This window comes from Bison bison, unplaced genomic scaffold, assembly GCF_000754665.1.
Source record: "Bison bison bison isolate TAMUID 2011002044 unplaced genomic scaffold, Bison_UMD1.0 scf7180017864228, whole genome shotgun sequence".
Classification (NCBI taxonomy): domain Eukaryota; kingdom Metazoa; phylum Chordata; class Mammalia; order Artiodactyla; family Bovidae; genus Bison; species Bison bison.
In genome coordinates this window covers 5,806,176-5,825,435 of record NW_011494800.1, presented here as the reverse complement: position 1 = coordinate 5,825,435, position 19,260 = coordinate 5,806,176, and the positions used below count along the sequence as shown (strand labels likewise).

The 19,260-nt window shown below is 42.1% G+C and overlaps 1 protein-coding gene across 3 annotated transcripts in view; it reads left to right on the top strand.

Annotated features, from left to right (window-relative positions):
• The window catches only part of LOC104992927 (placenta-specific gene 8 protein-like), a 50,895-nt gene that overhangs the window by 5,946 nt on the left and 25,689 nt on the right, over positions 1 to 19,260 (top strand). The window contains exon 2 of one of the 3 annotated variants that reach the window (XM_010845951.1): positions 1,602 to 1,672. The exons of 1 other annotated variant lie outside the window; for it this stretch is intronic. The gene's annotated coding sequence lies outside the window, so the exon portion shown is untranslated. Of the gene's footprint in view, positions 1 to 1,601; positions 1,673 to 13,068; positions 13,173 to 19,260 lie in introns of those variants that run through there. One more of the 3 variants, XM_010845950.1, reaches the window with a different exon arrangement.

Sequence of the window (19,260 nt, the reverse complement as noted above, 5' to 3'; positions counted from 1 at the left end):
CACAGTCCAACTCTCACATCCATACATGACCACAGGAAAACCATAGCCTTGACTAGATGGACCTTTGTTGGCAAAGTAATGTCTCTGCTTTTGAATATGCTATCTAGGTTGGTCATAACTTTCCTTCCAAGGAGTAAGTGTCTTTTAATTTCATGGCTGCGGTCACCATCTGCAGTGATTGTGGAGCCCAAAAAAATAAAGTCTGACACTGTTTCCACTGTTTCCCCATCTATTTCCCATGAAGTGATGGGACCAGATGCCATGATCTTCATTTTCTGAACGTTGAGCTTTAAGCCAACTTTTTCACTCTCCACTTTCACTTTCATCAATAGGCTTTTTAGTCTGTTTTTCTTATCATTCCATAAATCACCACCTCTTTTTGAAGTCCCAGGGCTATCCCATTCCCTGGCCATAATTACCTAACTTGTCCTTGGATCTCATTGTCTTTGTGGGGCTCCTATACAAACATAACTAGCTGTGTTTTTCTCCTGTTAATTATCTTATGTCAATTTCATTAACAGACCAGCCACAAGAACCTAGAAGGGTAGAGGAAAATATTTCCTTTCCTGCACAAGTAATCCATTGATCTTGTGCAATATGCAAACACTCTATTGGAAACAGATATACAATAACAGATAAGACAAGGGAGTCCCTTGTCTCCAAGGAGCTGTGGTTTGACCAGGAACTGAATAATCTGAAATTGGGATAGGTCCAGAAAGTCCGGAAAGCAAGATTCCTGTAGTCTTAGACTATAATCTATAGAAGAGCAGCAAGAATAAAGTCTTTGGTGCATCTTTACAACCCAGGGACCAACGCAATGATTCGCTCAGTTTGTTGAGTCTAGTGTATTCAGAGCTCTGCAACATCCAATGACAAAGGTTGAGTTCATACAGTGGGTTAAAGTGAATGTTAATTACAACAAGAATGCAAGTAACTGAAGAAACATGTTCTTTTTTTTTTCTTTTAAGCAGAAGTGAGTTCTTTCAAATGTTACTGTTAATTTTTGCAATTGTGTCTTGAAAGCACTTTCCTGTCAACTTTTTCCATGATTGTGTCAACTCTGGGGAAAAGAGCAATGCAGCAGTCTGGTTTTCAAAATTTGTGTTAAGTCAAACAACATTTTTCATCCCCACAAAGAAGAGAGGCTCCTCCCTTGCTTAAAGTAGAGTAGGTGATGGGCCAGGTGCTACTTCCTCACCCAGGATCTAATTTTAATTTTTGCTCCAAAATAGTGTATTTAAACAAAATTTTTCATAGAGTGTGTATTTCACAGGATGTGAGAACCCAAACCAACTTCACTGGTCTGGGTGGGGTTGAACTTTCTACCCACAATTCAATTGAACCCACCTGTGTAGTAACTGAATCATCCCACAAGGCAAAACAAGCATGAATGTGTTTGGCTGCGTAGGCAATAGCAATTAAGGACTGGGTCCTGAAGCTTTGTTTTCAGAAGGAAAACACTTGTTTGTGATTCCCTTCCTACCATGATTCTTCCACCCTCTACCTCGCCCCAGCGCAGGTGGGATTCCTGTGTTTTACTTTCCCAAAGCCCCCTTTTGCAATGCATTTGTGATCTTCTGTGATTTTCTGTCTTCTTGCAGTGCAACTTTGGCTAACAGAGGGCTGGTTTACTTGGATCTCATTTACTACAGGATCCTGGATGCCTGGCAAAGTAAGTGCTCAACAAATATGTGTGTTGATGACCAATCTAGTGGGGCTTCCCGGGTGGCTCCACGATCAAGAATCTGCCTGCCAATTCAGGAGATGCAGGTTCAATCCCTGGGTCAGAGAAGATCCCCTGGAGGAGGTAATGGCAACCCACTCCAGTTTTCTTGCCTGAAAAGTCCCACGGACAGAGGAGTCTGGCAGGCTACAGTCCATTGGGCTGCAAAAAAGTTAGACACAACTGAGTGACTGAGCACAGATGCACGACCAATTGACTGTCCACTTTCTAGCTGTTAACATATTCGGAAATCAAGAGAGCCCGGCCTTTATTCAGAGCAACTGAGTCCATCTTGGCTCTACCTTTTCTAGTTTTTTGACTCTGGAAAATTCACCCAGGCTTTCTGAACTTCATTTTTTCATCTGCAAAATAAAGATGGTAATAATAACATCCTCCTCTGGGGCATTTCTAAGGAGTTAATATGATGATGGACTTGTAAATACTTAGTAGACATTCCAAGTACATCAGCCGAATTTAGTTAAGTGGTGAGTATATCAGTGTGGATGCTATAAAAGACTGTAGAAAATGAGTGGCTTAAAAATTACAGAGACTTCCCTGGTAGCCCAGTGCTTGAGAGTCTGCCTCCCAATGCAGAGGACTTGGGTTTGATCCCTGGTCAGGGAACTAAGATCCCACATGGACTTTAGTGTCTATGAATCCACCCCTGAATTTTGTTTCCTCTTGGCATAGAATTGTACCTAATCACTAATCCTCCGGATTAATCAAATGACACACTAATTTCTATGGGTACCTACCAATTCTGGCTTCCCAGGGATGTCATAAGGACACCCACCCAGGCAGAACTTCCAGGAAACTGACCCCAAAATAAAAGTTACCATCAGAGTGGTTGCCAGGGGTGGGATGGGGAAGGAAATAGGGAGTTTTTGTTTCATGAATGTAGAGTTTCAGTTTTGCAAGATGAAAAATTCTGGAGATTGGTGGAACAAAAATGTGAGTATATTTAGTTTTACTGAATTGTGCACTTAAAAATAGGTGATCAGTGTTCACTTTCACTTTTCACTTTCATGCATTGGAGAAGGAAATGGCAACCCACTCCAGTGTTCTTGCCTGGAGAATCCCAGGGACGGGGGAGCCTGGTGGACTGCCGTCTCTGGGGTTGCACAGAGTCGGACACGACTGAAGTGACTTAGCAGTAGCAGTGGTGACCCAAGGACAAAAGAGTAGATAAAACCCAGGAGGATCTTGGAATGCAGGAATGGAAAAACCAGACCCTTATCATCCTTCCCTCCCCCATGTTGTTACTATTAATGGATTTCAGGTCCTCCTGAGCAGTATAACCTGTCTCCCCTGCAACCCCATAGGGAGAAGGTATTTGCTTTACTCTTCCCCCTACCAGTATACATGCCTCATCCAATCAGCAAATGACCCACAAGACCCCTATCCCACTCCTTGTACCATGGCTATAAAAGTGGACTCTGTTCACTAAGGGTTCACTAAGGACCCCTGTTCAACGTCGGTTCTCCCTTGAGCTGGCCTGCTGTTGTAACAGCATCTCCCACTCTAATAAACTTTATTTCCCTCTCATTCTGTCTCATGTCGAAATTCTATTCCAACCCACGCCCGGACCATGACAGTCAGTACGTTTTATGTTATGCATATTTTTTACCACAATGTTTAAAAATGTAATCATTGAAAGTCTCCACCAAACATTCAGTAAAAGGGGGAGACCTCCAAGGTATAAAGATACTGCATTTTATGACACATTGTATTTAAAGCTTAGGTGTTATTATCACCTCTGGAATTTTTATAGCTACAGAGAAACATCGATCTGTAGGGTCAAACAGGAATAAAATATCATCCAAATATTTCACATTCCCAGACAAAAATGGAGCTTAGAAAAATTAGTGTCCACACTATAAAACAGTGTGTGAAAGTTATTAGATGCACAAAATACATGGACCCAAATTAGCTATAATGTTGTAGCCACGCGTTCCGGGAAACAAACTCACTCAGAAGAACAATGCAGATAGTGGATGCAGTTTGTTACACTGGTGGGCCGAAGGCAGAGGCTCCTCTTAACCAAGGACCCCAACCAGTTTTTGTGAAAACCTTATATACCCTAAGTGTTTGTGCTCAAACCCATCTCCCCAAATTCCTTGAAACTAGTCTGGACACGGTAAAAGAGAGATACGATCAAAGTTAACCCATGATTCATGTGTCACAAGCCTAGATAGTTAAATAGTGGACATTTATCAATAGGCCTGTGGTCATACCCCATAAGCATAATGGGATTTACGACTTTGTTCTGTTACAGAGATAATTAGCATATTCTTTTAGGTAAAGGAGAGTCTAGGTACAGGTCCTGAGGCTCCTACATCCGGGGGATCTGGTTTTCCAATTGGTATGTTGTTTCCATAGATACTGGGCATATAGCTCAAAGTCCACAGTCCAGCCCAAGATGGAATCTGTCTGTTTCCTCCTTCAACAACACTTATGGGATTTCCCCCAGCCTTATTCACATATCACTGACATATAACATTGAGTGAGTGTAAGGTGTGCAAACTGTTGAGTTGATACACTTACCTATCGGCAAAGATTGCCGCTAACACTTCCATCAAGTCACACAATTACAGCTTCTTTTCTGTGCTGAAAACATATAAGATCTACTCTCTTAACAGCTTTGAAGTGTGCCACACAGAATTAATAGTGTTTGGGTTTTGAACAAAAGTTGGTTAACTGGAAACTTCTCTAGCAACAACTACAGACCTGTGGGGTAGAATACACACACCTGGTTTTCCACCGTTATCATTCAACATCTCCATTCAAGTTAGTCTGCTGAATTTGCATGCCTTTTGTCTTCTTGCTTCACAGAGCAAGGTTACCTAGAGCTAACAGAAATAGGAAAAGTTTCAGTGTTTACATTTCCCTTCTTTAGAAATCCAAAGACTTTCATCCATCAGCTTTGCCACTTTTCATATTTACACAATTGTTTCCGTGGCAGCCACATTGTAACGAGAGCAATTTACAGTTAATCCAGGGCTTTCTCGCATTCCTCTCTCAGTTTTGCTTCTTAAAGCATAGGGCATCATTGCCCTGCCTCCTTTACAAAAATGTTCTCTACAGCTTGTCTCCAGCTGTGGTTTTTTTTTTGGAGGGCATTTCCTCCTCCTTCTCTGGCTCTATCCTTCCTGTTACCTTTGTCACTTGGTTTTCTCCTCTATTCACTCAGTGAATATTTCCAGAGGGGCTGCAATGTTCTCCCAAGAGGGAGCAAATGGATGTGGAGCCTGCTCCCTTGGGGATGCCCCTGAGACCAGAGAGACAGGTGTGGATCAAATCAACACAGGAACAAAGGTGGACTTGCAATAGCAGTTCATGATGGGGGCACTGGGCCAAGGGGAGATCAGGGAAGGCAACTGGGTCTGAGATCTGAAGGATGGGTAGGTATCTGTGGACCAGGTGAAAGGGTGAGGCCAGAATCCCAGTGCTCAGTCTCAGGCAGCACCATCTTCACCCATGTCCTTAACTTGCATAGTGCTTGCTGGTTTACAACCACAACCACAACCACTCAGACATCACGCTTATGTTCTGTGGAGTGGAGGGCAGGCGCTAATATTAATAGCTCTTTGTGTAACTGAGGACACATACAAGGTTCATTAAAGCCATTGAATGGTGTACCCAGAATGACGTGGTCTGGAAGTGGTCACTGGAGTGACCACTGGACTAACCTCAGGTCTCCAACCATAACTCCTGGGAATATCATTTTCTCTTCCGTGGTGACTCAGTCATTCATAACATCTCAACAGAAAGTTCTCAGACCCACTTCTCTGGTCCTACCAGAGAATGAAAAGTGCATTTTTTCACATTAACAGCTGGATATTTCTACATGGGCATCCCCAAAAAATGTCACTTAAATAAAACATCAAAAACTGTTGTTGTTGTTGCTCAGTTGCTAAGTCGTGTCTGACTCTGCGATTCCATGGACTGCAGCATGCCAGGCTTCCCTGTCCTTCACTGTCTCCTGGAATTTCCTCAAACTCATGTCCATTGAGATGGTGATGCCATCCAACCATCTCATTCTTTGTAATCGCCTTCTCCCCCTGCCCTCAATCTTTCCTAGCATCAGGGTCTTTTCTAATGAGTTGGCTCTTCACATCAGGTGGCCAAAGTACTGGAGCTTCAGCTTTAGATACTACTTCCCTTTTTCATAGTTTTCTTAACCTAATATTGGACATTTATCTTTCCCAATGAACTATATGATCATTTTATCTAATTCTAAGAAAGAAAAAAAAAAAAAACCTTGTTTTCATTCTAATGGAACTGCATGAAATCAATTTTAAAAGCATTGACTTTATTATAAGATTTCTCATCCAAAAACATGAACATCTTTTCCAGCTATTCAGATTTTTTTCTGTTTTAACAAGACAGTGAGATTTTTTTTCTCTATATTTTGTTACTTTCTTATTAGAATTATTCCTAAGTAGTTTATAGTTTTCATCACTATTATAAATGGAAAAAAATAGGTTCCCATTTTTACTTTTTGCTGGTTCTTATTAGAGCAGAAACCTAAAGGAGATCAGTCCTGTGTGTTCATTGGAAGGACTGATGCTGAAGCTGGAACTCTAATACTTTGGCCACCTCATGCGAAGAGTTGACTCACTGGAAAAGACCCTGATGCTGGGAGGGATTGGGGGCAGGAGGAGAAGGGGATGACAGAGGATGAGATGGCTGGATGGCATCACTGACTCGACATGAGTTTGGGTAAACTCTGGGAGTTGGTGGTGGACAGAGAGGCCTGGCGTGCTGCAATTCATGGGGTCGCAAAGAGTCGGACACGATTGAGCGACTAAACTGAACTGAACTTATTAGAGCAGAAAAATACCTTTTGGTTTCTGTATGTTTATCTAGTATCCATCCACCTTATCACATTCTCTTAAGATAATATTTGCCATTGGTTTGGAATAAATAGTCTTTTGCCTGGTTAAATAATTTTCTTTTATACCTACCTGCTTAGAATTTTTATTCCTATTGAATAGTTGTTGAATTTAAGCAAGTGCTGTTAGAATATCTGCTGATGTTTTCTCTTAGTTTATCAGTGTAATAAATTATGGTGATGGACTTAGAGACTGACCCACTCATGCAGTTGTGGAATAAACCTTGCTTATTTATTATCTTTTATTCTTTTGATATAATGTATGAAGAAGTCTTCTATAATTTTCCTCTCTAAATCATCAGTGATATTAATCTATAATTATAATTAGTGATTAAAAATAATCTATACATTTTTTTCTTTCTTAAATTTTGGTGTTAAAATTACACTGGCTTCAAAACATCATTTTAAAAGACTTTTCTATGGCTTGGAGGAGTGGCTGAATTTCCATTTCTAACCAGCTCCCAGGTGATACTAATACTACCAGTCCAGGAACACACTTTGAGGAGCAAGGGTCTAAATTACTTAGCACTGGAATTGTCAGACATTTAGAGGTAGATTAAAGCCCAACTCTGAGGCCATCGGGCCCTAGAATCTTTTCAGTATTGACCTCCAAGCACATTATTGTTGTTCTGTTTTTGTTTTTTCCATCTTCTTGGGTCTGTTTTAATAGCTTGTGTTTTGCCAGGAAATCACACATTTCTGTAGGCTTTCATAATCATTGCTATAGAGTTGCCTATAATGAGTCTCTCAAATTTTTGAATTTCTCACATACCTATGGTCATGACTTTTTCTCTCATTCCTAACTTCTTTTATTTCCTTCTCTTTTTTGACCTCGTCAACTTTGCGCATTTTTTGTCTGTTTTATATATAGTTTACTAGTCTATTCACTAACTTTTGGAGTTATTTCCAGCAGATTCTAGTTTGTCCTTCTTACTAATACTATTTTAATATATTATTTTTTCTATATCATTAATTTCAACTTTTACCTTTGTTGATTGATTTCAATTTCGTGTTTTCTTTTTCTAACTTTTTTAAGATGAATATTTAGTTTCTTTTTTTTTTTTTTTTTGGTTTTACTTTTAAATTATGAAGGCATTTTAGAGCTCTAAATGTTCCCTTTAGTACTGTTTTCAGGGTCCTATTAATCTCAATAAAAGTGGATTATTTTTCCCTGGTTTCTAGAGAGTTTTTCCTACTAACATCATTCTTGTGAAAGTTACAAGTGTCAATATATGTAAAAAGAGTAGTTGCCCTGCTCTTTTTGGTGTAAGCAAATGTGGGTGTTAACTACTGTAATTATTTACCTATTTATTAGAGACGATCTGAGAGGACAGGTCTGGAGCTGTTGGTGGCCCCTGTACCTCCACGTGAAGTTTGAGAAGGAATGAAGTTGGCATGAAGCAGAGCAGAACCAAGACCACTGGGCCTTGGTTACATGGTTGGACCTGGAGCAAGTTGGTCCCAAAATTGGTTGCACCCAAGATTTTTCAGATATGAGGCAATAAATTTCCTTTTTTGCTTAATATGATCTTCTCTGGTAGCTCGGGCATAAAGAATCCACCTGCAATTCAGGAGACCCCAGTTCAATCCCAGGATCAGGAAGATCCCCTGGAGAAGGGACAGGCTACCCACTCCAGGATTCTTGGGCTCCCTGGTGGCTCAGACAGTAAAGAATCCACCTCATGTCTGACTTTTGTGACTCCATGAACTGTAGTCTGCCAGGCTCCTCTGTCCATGGGATTCTCCAGGCAAAAATACTGGAGTGGGTTGCAATTTCCTTCTCCAGGGGATCTTCCTAACCCAGAAATCGACCCTGGGTCTCCGGCATTGCAAGCAGATTCTTTACCAACTGAGCTATGAGAGAAGCCCATGACTAACACTTTATATTTACAGTTAATATTCTGTGATTGCAGTCAGAAAGAGTCTTAAACGATACAACTGCCAAGCAGTGTCCCAGGATAGAAACTTGAGATCCATTTCAATTTTGCTGTCTCACTGACCATGTTCCATATAGCAAGTCTGCAGATTCTACTTCTTAAATTTCTTTTCGTTATGATTCCTTTTCCCCACTTCCTTAATTCAAGGGAGAAGGGAGGAAAAAAGCAGTGTTTGCTGAATACTTATAGACATATTTATAGACTGCTAGGTAGTGGTGGTATGACTACATGACTTTAGTCACAAAGTCAAGTCTGACCCTTGTGACTCTTCAGACTGTAGCCTACCAGGCTCCTCTGTCCATAGGATTTCCCAGCAAGAATACTGGAGTGGGTTGCCATTTCCTTCTCCAGGGATCTGACTCGGATCGAACCCAAGTCTCCTGCATTGGCAGGCGGATTCTTTACCACTGAGCCACCAGGGAAGCTCAAACTACTAGGACACGTTCACTATTTAATCCCAACAGTAACCGTATGAAGAATTTGAAGAATTTGAAGCAGAGATGGTGACTAACTAGACCAAGGTCACACAGTGAGCCAGCAGTGATTCTAACTCCAGAAGCCGTACTGGGCACCCCTATCATGATAAACATTTTCTCTCTTGATAAACATTTACTCAGTGAGTAACCCCAGAAGCAATAGTTATAGAACTCCACCCCAGGCAGTGCCCATATGACACAGGCCAGTGGCTACTTAGTCCTTTTTGAAAATGGCAATGACTCTCCAAAGCAGTCTAGTCAATACCCAACCTGATCACTTTTCTCAGAGAATTTGTCATCAACCACTAAATCTCCACATTCTCAGCCCCAGAGCTTGTGGAACCTGTTTGCAAAGAAAAGAGCAACACCAGCCAGGTTGTGGCCATGCCACATCTTTTGATCAAAGAAAGACAAAAAAAAAAAAAGGCCTGGTGATTTTCTCAGCAGGAGTTCACACACACACATACACACACACACACACACACACACACACACACACACACATCTGTTCACATGTCTGTCTCCTTGAAAATATAGTTCTTGGACTTCCCTGGTTGTCCAGTGCTTAAGAAGCTTTCTGTCAATGCAGGGGACATGGGTTCAAGTCCTGGTCCGGGAAGATTCCGCATGCTGCAGGTCATCTAAGCCTGTACATTGCAAATACTGAAGCCCAAGCACCCTAGATCCCATGATGTGCAACAAGAGAAGCCACTGCAATGAGAAGCCCGTGCACCACAGCTCAGGAGTAGCCCCCGCTTGCTGAAACTATAGAAAACCTACACAGTAATGAAGATCCAGCACAGCCATAAATAAATACACAAATTTTAATATATATATAGTTCTTTAAGGAGTCTTTTCTGTTGTTTTTGTTTTTAATTTTTTAAATGTTTGGCCACACAGCACATAGGATCCCTGACCAGGGATCGAACCCACACCCCCTGCAGTGGGAACTCGGCATCTCAACCACTGGACCACCACAGAAGTCTCTGTGGAGCCTTTCCTGAATAGTCCTATAAACCTCTCTCTGCTGCCATTCCAGGACTCCTCACATAGACCATCTGAACACTTCCTACTTCTACAGATGCTCCTTTCACTTCCTCAAATCCACCGAGCTCATGCCGGGACTTTTGCCCTCTCTGGGAATGCTCCTCCCACCCATCCACACAGCCACCTCCCGATCCTCCTCGGGTGTCTGCTCCAGGGAGGCCTCCCCTGCCCATCCTGTCTGAGGTAGGTCCTGGCTTCCCCGACTCCCTCTTTCAGAACCACAGCCCCCTGATGACTGTCTTTGCAACCCTTTAGAACAATACACAACAGTTTTATTCACTTGGATGTTGACTTGGGGTTTGTTTGTGTTTGCGTGTTTTTTCTTTCCTCTTTCTCCTTTACTAGGATAAAACCAAATGGGCATCTTGAGAGCAGGAAACCTGTTTGTTGCTCTTATATCACTGGTACATCACACAGTCCTGTTGTATAGCAAGGACTTAGTATATATGTATATGTTTGGTGAATGAATGAATAAAAGAATCAGAGACTAGAATATAGAACCTGGGGGGCCTGATTTAACTCAATCACAGATGACTTGGTGGGTCCCTTTTTAAAATGTTCAATTGGTATAAATGGGCAGAACGCATGAAGTTCCCAAATCCTGGATCCTTCCCCATTTGATGGAATTCAATTAATCCCTGGGTGATTCTTTTCCTGTTTCTGTGTGACTGGCTCAGCGAATGAGTGAGTGAGTGCTCAGTCATGTCCAACTCTGTGACCCCGTGGACTATAGCCCACCAGGCTCCTCTGTCCCTGGGATTTTCCAGGCAAGAATGATGAAGTGGGTTGCCATCTCCTCCACCAGGGGATCTTCCTGACCCAGGGATTGAAACCACGTCTCCTGAATTGGCAGGTGGATTCTTTACTACTGTGACACCTGTGGCTGGCTTGGACCATAACTCTAAAGACATTTTAATGTGACCCCACGGGCCCCTGAATTTCACTCATGCCAGTGACAGAGGCCTCCCCCTGTCCTTCAAAGGCTCAGTGTCCAGCTGGAGAGTGGGGCAGGTGAGATGTTCTACTGTGGAGGAGAGGGGTACACAGATGGCTTTGAAAGAACCTTAAAAAAAGGGCTTCAGCCTGAGAAAGGGTAGGGGTGAGAGGGGAGGGAAACGCGACTCTATTGCATATTGTCCATGTATCCAGGCTCTCCCATATTATCTTATTTAATCCTCACCAGGGTCCTGAAATGTGGATGTTTTCACCACTGTTTTATAGTTATAAGACTCTTATAGTTAAGAGTCATAGTGGAAAAATACAGACTTTTATGTCAGATAAGCCTGGATTCACATTCCACCCTTTCAGATTAGCTGCTGTAGGGCCCTTGGAAACTATTCAACTTCTCTGGACTCAGTTTCCTTATTATTAGTAGTAGTAGTAACAATGACAGTTGCTATGAATGTCAAATGATGAAGATATATGACATTAGTTGAAATGATTTTGTGCTTTAAGCACATGCTAGAGATTTAATGCATTACAGCCTTTTTTGTGAAGAGATTTGCCCAAGATCCACAGAATAAGTAGCCTAGAACTTGATGACCTCTTGCTTTGCTCTTGGGAGTCCCTTGGACAGCAAGGAGATCAAACCAGTCAATTCTAAAGGAAGTCAACCCTGAATATTCATTGGAAGGAGTGATGCTAAAGCTGAAATTCTACTACTTAGGCCACCTGATGCGAAAAGTCAACTCATTGGGAAAGACCCTGATGCTGGGAAAGATTGAAGGCAGGAGGAGAAGGGGGTGGTGGAGGACGAGATGGTTGGATGGCATCACCGACTCAATGGATATGAGTTTGAGCAAACTCTGAGAGATAGTGAAGGACAGGGAAGCCTGGTGTGCTTCCATGGGGTCCCAAAGAGTCGGACATGACTGATCATCTGAACTGAACTGAACTGAAGGAACAGCAAAAGGATATTTTCTTTCTTTCTTTCTTTTTTAATACTGGAGTGGGTTGCCATTTCCTTCTCCATGGGGTCTTCCTCACCCAGGGGTGGGACCTGTGTCTCCTGCACTGGCAGGCAGATTCCTTACCACTGAGCCGCCAGGGAAGGATATTTTCTATATGGGCCACACGGCGTGTCTCACTTCCCAGGTCATACACTCTCCTAGGACGGGAACGATATCACCGCCCATTCTGGCTGAGTGCTATGGTTTCAGCTCACACTCCAGTCTTCTACAATAAGGTCATATCGATTATGCCGATACCTGGGTTTTCTACTCAGTGGTATGTATGAGGTATGGGGTCTCTGTGACCCCATGGACTATAGCCCACCAGGCTCCTCTGTCCGTGGGATTTTCCAGGCAAGAATGATGGAGTGGGTTGCCATCTCCTCCACCAGGGGATCTTCCTGACCCAGGGATGGAACCCAAGTCTCCTGCTTTGCAGGCAGAGTCTTTACTACTGAGCCACCAGGGAAACCCTGCACCTTCTCTTTCTATGAAATTGTCCCTGCAGTGATCTCCATGACGACAATCTTGCCTTCTGGAATCCAGGCTCCACACCAGCACCAGACGGGTGACTCCAAAATTGCCACTGTCCCTCTCTGCACCCCTAACCTTCAATAGCTTCTCTTGTCTCTCATTGGCCATCCAGCGCTTTAGCTTAGAAAACAATCTGACAAAAAGGAAATCTAATATGTCTTTAGCATTTTTGAATCATAAGGCCAGCTGCTCAATTCTCACTTTTAAACATGTCAAGACCCTTAAATGCCTTAGGAAATAGATGAATTCTAGAAATCCTAAATAAATAAAACTTGGACCTTCATAAGACGTGTTGTTGCCCAATCATAGATAAATCTTGCTGTCTAAGGAAGCAGTATTATCAGGCAAATGTCGCATAAAATAAATGTAATCAGATGAAACAGAGTGTCCACTTTCTTAAATGGAGAAACACTGACCACCCCAACCCACTCCAAGCAGTAAAGACAGGCTTACTTGCTTTCCTCCAGTCCCACCTCCTAACTTTCCACACCTCCTTCCCACCCAACCCCACCTTAACTGATAACAGCCCTGGGCTACACAACAAAAGTGCGGTGTTCCAGAGGTTTTTCCTGCTGATCTGAGCTGCTGTCCTCTGCAGTCAGCCTGTGTGTGGTGAGTATTTTTGCAATAACTTTAATGTTGCAAACTTCTTGTCTTTCTCTTTCATCCTCTTTCAAAAGAAAATTATTTTAATAAATTATTGAGCCAGTAAATTCTTATCATATAACTAATATAAGGTAGAATTGAATAATAAGTGAATTTTTGTTAAAAGCCACATGTCTGCAACATGTAATTGTCTTTTAAATTAAATTTGATGGGGCGATTCATAAGATCGTGTATATAGACTGTCTCTTAAAGATGAAGAGACATTTTTTAAGTGAAAAAATATTCTTAGTTATAAAGAAGAAATTAAGATGGGTTGTTTAAGCAGATTATTCTAAATTCCTTCTAGAAACTTTGTTATTTTGTAATTAGTTTCAAGACTTGCTGTGGAAATTACCATTGCTAGATTTTGCAGTTTATTATTACTTTACTGTCTGAAGTTATTCTCTCTGTTTTTGTATAACAAAAACACATTTTTGAGATCATCACAGTCTGGCCATTTGTCACCTTTCCTGATTTGCATTGTTGTTATTATGGGCAATATTACCAAGGCAAATCTTAGTATTTTCACTGTTGAGGGAATGATTAATTCTTCTCACGTGTATGATTTAAAGAAAGGGGTCAGGGAGAAAAGTTTTTTTTTTTTCTTTTTTATTTCTTAAAGATGGTCGATAAAATGCATGACATCTAGATGGATGTCTGGTCTCGAGACTTTGAAATTGTGCACATGAGACTTACTGTTTCTGTATTCGTACATTTGTTCATTGAGCCTCTACTCTGTTTCAGGCATCGTGTTAGGATAAAAAGATGAGTGGCCAGAATCCATAGAGCTCAAACTCCAGTAGAGGCAAGGGACCTGAAAACAGCTGATCTTAAAATATCAGGTCAGACGCTCACACTCAACCACACAGTCGTGTCTGACTCTTTGCAACCCCATGGACAACAGTCTGCCAGGCTCCTCTGTCCATGGGATTCTCCAGGCAAGAACACTGGAGCAGGTTGCCATTTCCTTTTTCAGGGCATCTTCCCAACCCAGGGACCGAAACAGCATCTCCTGCTTCTCCCACATTCGCAGGCAGATTCTTTACCACTTGAGCCACCTGGGAAGCCTTGAGAGGCCTAGTGTGGGTGTGTGAGTCACACAGTCGTGTCTGACTGTTTGCGATCTCATGGACTATAGCCTGCCAGGCTCCTCTGACGATAGAATTCTCCAGGCAAGAATATAGGAGTGGGTTGCCATTCCCTTCTCCAGGGGATCTTCCCCACCCGGGAATTGAGCCCAGTTCTCCTGCATTGTGGGCAGATTCTTTACTGTCGGAGCCACCAGGGAAGCCCTCCGAGAGGCCTTTTGTTGTTGTTCAGACACTCAGTCATGTCCCACTCTGCCACCCCGTGGACCGCAGCACACCTGAACTGAAGGCTTCCATGTCCTTCATCACTCCCGGAATTCGCTCAGATTCCTGTCCACTGAGTCAGTGACAAGGTCTTAAACACACTGAAAAACGTGTGGTATGCTATCTACATTCCTCCATATGTAAAGAAGTCCAGTGTAATTTGATTATTTCCGTCAAAGATTACCTTTATTTGAGGAAGGAGAATAAATATTTTTCCTTTATTTTATTTCACTTTATTGCAGCCCTGAGGATATGCTTAGTTTAGCTCTTTCCAGGCCATCCAAAGCAATCCATCGGAAGACCCACCCCAGTGCACTTCCATGTATTAGCAAAATGCAGAGGAAGCCAAGAGTACTGAACAAGCATCATTGTTCAGCCATCAGTTTTATTGAGGAATTGGCACTTAACGCTACTTATAAACTCATTTGGGTTTAATGGGGATGGGGTGGGAGGCAGTGAGAATGGAAATAAATGTGCCTGTGCGTTTTTAACGTCTGCCCCTCTTAGTGCATAGATTGTGTAGGGAGGTGAGAACAAAGATAAATGTGTGTGTGCAGATAAATGTGTGGGTCCGTTTAACGGCTGCCCCTCCTAGTGCATAGATCATTTTCTGGAAGAAGACATCCAGAGGCTTTTAGGAGAACAAAAGTTTGATAATTAAGTGTATTGGTTCCTGCTTTTTTTCCCGAGTTAACTTTGTCAACATTTAAGTGTTCCACGGCCACCAGCTAATAGTATTTTCACTGAAGTTTTGAGATCCATTTATATTGACTAGAGCACTCAGAAATGGTTTTAGTTATCGTCTTAGAAAGTATTGGATAGGACTTGCTCAAGTTTTGGATTACAGCTGTTGCTGCTGTTGTTTAGCTGCTGTCATGTCCAACTCTTTGGTAAACCCATTGTAGCCCATCAGGCTCCTCTGTCCATAGGATTTTCCAGGCAAGAATACTGGAATGGGTTGCCATTTCCTTCTCTAGGGGATCTTCCCAACCCAGGGATCGAACCTGTGTCCCCTGCATTGGCAGGTAGATTCTTTACCACTGAGCCACCAGGGAAGCTCTTGGGTTACGGACACCACCCAAATTCACCATTCTGTAACTTTTGACCCTTGATTTTATGGCTAATGACCAGCACTATCTTAACCCTCTTTTCTTCCATCACCAATGCAATTTGTGGGCATTGAGTGGGGTGGAGGGCTCTTCCTGCTGCCTCCCCCCACAACCCCATCCCTTGCTAATAGCACAAAATCTAAAATTATTTAGCAAAGTTGCTGCTGCTGCTAAGTCGCTTCCGTCGTGTCTGACTCTGTGCGACCCCATAGACGGCAGCCCACCAGGCTTACCCGTCCCTGGGATTCTTCAGGCAAGAACACTGGAGTGGGTTGCCATTTCCTTCTCCAATGCATGCAAGTGAGAAGTGAAAGTGAAGTCGCTCAATCGTGTCTGACTCTAGCAACCCCATGGACTGCAGCCTACCAGGCTCCTCTGTCCATGAGATTTTCCAGGCAAAAGTACTGGAGTGGGGTGCCATTGCCTTCTCCTAGCAAAGTTGACTGTTGACCAAAACAGACTTTAAAAAATCAGCTAAGTCCCTTCAAGATGTTTGTGCTGAAGTGAATGGAGCTATTAGCTATAAATGATCTTCAACCCATGTGACTCAAAGGACAGATAATTCCAGTTCTAATTTAAGTTGCAGCAAGTTTTAAATTACAGTCCTGTACTTCTTAGGTCTTCTGGTTCTTCTAGCCAAGATATTAATTCTGAGACAGTTACAAGTTTGCTATGCTGATAAGACCAGATAATAGATATTCCAAACATGGGTGGAGATAAGCCCTCTGCAAGTCCAGGAGCTGGTGATCCCCTCTTCTCTTTCTGGGATTCTCCCCTGCTGAGTTCCTATTGGAGACAAAGATTTCCAAGAAAGAGGTGAAGAGACAGCAGATAGAATAAAGGCAAGACATGAGTCTGGGAAAATAATTGCCTAAGGGAGGAATCTGATTTTAGATGAGAGTTTTCATAGCTGTATATGACTTAAAACTTCTAACTCAAGGATCCATTCACTCAACCAATAATATTTCAGCCTTTTATTCTGCAGACAGAAATAAATTGGGGGATGAGCTGGAAGAACTCAAACTCTTTCTTGGAAAGACTCTTTCTGTTCCTTTACACCAACTCAAGAGTCACGGTGGAAGTTTTAACTAATTAGATAATAATTCTGAGCTAGAGCCCAATGATTGGATCCCAATTCTAAAAGAGATAAATGTTCACTCCCCAGTTATAACAAAAAAGAAAACAGCCTTCTTTTCCCTGTAGGAAAAATGTTTTACTGCCACATTTGGGAGTAAACTCATTAAAATGTGTTCCTACACACACAAACCAAATTTTTATTGGATTAAATGGAAGGACATACATCACAGATGTCAACAGTAGTTCATCTTTGGACTTCCCTGGCAGTCCAGTGGTTAAGACTCCGTGCTTTCACTGCCAGGGTACAGGTTTGATCCCTGGTCAGGGAACTAAAGGTCCCGCATGCCGTGTGCCCCCCTAAAAAAAATAGTGGTTAGCCTTGTATGCTGGATTTAAAAGAAACATTTTCTTTTGACATTTTTGTGATATTTAGATTTATGTTCATTGATTGTACTGTTTGAACTAAGTTTTAAAAATTATACATGTTTGGGGTGAAAAATTAAGTGGGAGGGGAATTTGAAATTAGAGGGGAAATGTGTGTTTTATCTTTGTGTAAAAGACTTACGCTCCATTACTTCAGTACTCAAATCATCATTTTGGATAGACTTCCTTCAATAATTATGATAATTTAATTCTCAGCTCTCCCTGTACCCTGGAATCACCTAGAAAGTTTTAAAAATATCAATTCCAAAGCCTCCTTCACTTACACCAATGGAGCCAGAATCAGAATGAAGCCAATTAGTCAACTTATTATATAATCTAAGGGTCCGTATTGTAACTTTTGTCTTCATAGCATTGACCAGAAGGTTTGTTCTTGTTGTTTAGTCGCTAAGTCATATTGACTTTTTTGAGACCCCATAGACTGTAACCTGCCAGGCTCCTCTGTCTGTGGGATTTCCTGAACAAGTACACTGGAGTGGGTTGTCATTTCCTTCTCCAAGTAATCTTCCCAAACCAGGGATCGACTCTGCATCTCCTGCTTTGGCCGGTGGATTCTTTACCACTGAGCCATCAGGGAAGCCCACCCAGGAAGTCATATTACCTAAAATGAGAGTCCATGAGCATTTTACTGCTTTCTTCTATTATCACAATGGGTGGGTATCAGCAACACCTGGTGTAAAAGTTTTTCAGCTCTCTGGCGTAGAACTTGGACTTCGATCAGTTGTACAGTCAAATGTGATTCATTGGTGTGTGCGAAAGATGCACTGCTCAATAAAACACCAGCTTGTTTTACATGGATATTTAAATGCCAGTTGTAGCCCAAGTCTCCTTTCTAAGCTTCCCCACTGGTCACTTGCTAAAGCAGTTTTATTAATAGAATGGATTTATAAGGAAAACACATTCTTTCCTGCAGGTAGGCCTTTAGCTTATCTCCATGTTGAATTAGGATGGCCATCAACTCACCTCCACACTTCTATTCAGGTGCATGTTCTGTTTGCATCTTTTAGTTTTTATGACACTACATTTGCTTTATATGCTTTTCTTTTGCGTACCTGTTGCTATGTGTAATAGGCAGCCCTCAATGGGTATCTGAACTCAGATTCTTGCCAAAGACTTCTAATTTAGCCTCTGCTGTTGCTGCTAAGTCACTTCAGTCATGTCCAACTCTGTGCGACCCCATAGACAGCAGCCCACCAGCCTCCCCCATCCCTGGGATTCTCCAGGCAAGAACACTGGAGTGGGTTGCCATTTCCTTCTCCAATGCATGCAAGTGAGAAGTGAAAGTGAAGTCGCTCAATCGTGTCTGACTCTAGCAACCCCATGGACTGCAGCCTACCAGGCTCCTCCATCCATGGGATTTTCCAGGCGCTGCACAAATCTTAACAAACCCCAGGTGGTGAAAATACTATCCATGGAGGAATACTCAAGAATATCCATCCATGTTTTTCGCTGAACAATCTAAAAAATCTGATTTTTAATCTTGAATCATCCCAGATTATCAGAGAGGTAGATACTCGGATGGGATCATTTTAGCTTCTTGCTTTCACTGATTCTACCCCAGAATTGTGCTATAACTGTGTATTAGGGAATAGGTTCTGGAAAGTCACTGCTCTTTCTAATGTAGAGTTACTGAGATAGGCTTTGGCCACTGCATTTTATGTATCATCTCCTTGTTGAGGAAATTGAGAAATGTGTCTAGGTCTCAATCTCTTTTTATTTTATGGACATGATCAATCTCCTAAATGTTTGTATTCCCTCTTTGCTTTGCCTAGTGGGAAGCTCAGAGACTAATTTTCAGCCCATACCAAGCACTGTACAGGAACCTTAGAGTAAGTGCCAAATTTACTCCCGGCTTTATTTTCCCTGATCTATTTTTGTGGAGAAGGAAATGGCAACCCACTCCAGTACTCATGCCTGGAAAATTCCATGGATGGAGAAGCCTGGTGGGCTACAGTCCATGGGGTCACAAAGAGTCGGACATGACTGAGTGAACTGCAAAATTATTTTCCCTGATCTCTTTATTTTTGTGTCTTGTTTTGTATATAATTTAGTAGATGGTTCAAATCTTTTTAAAAA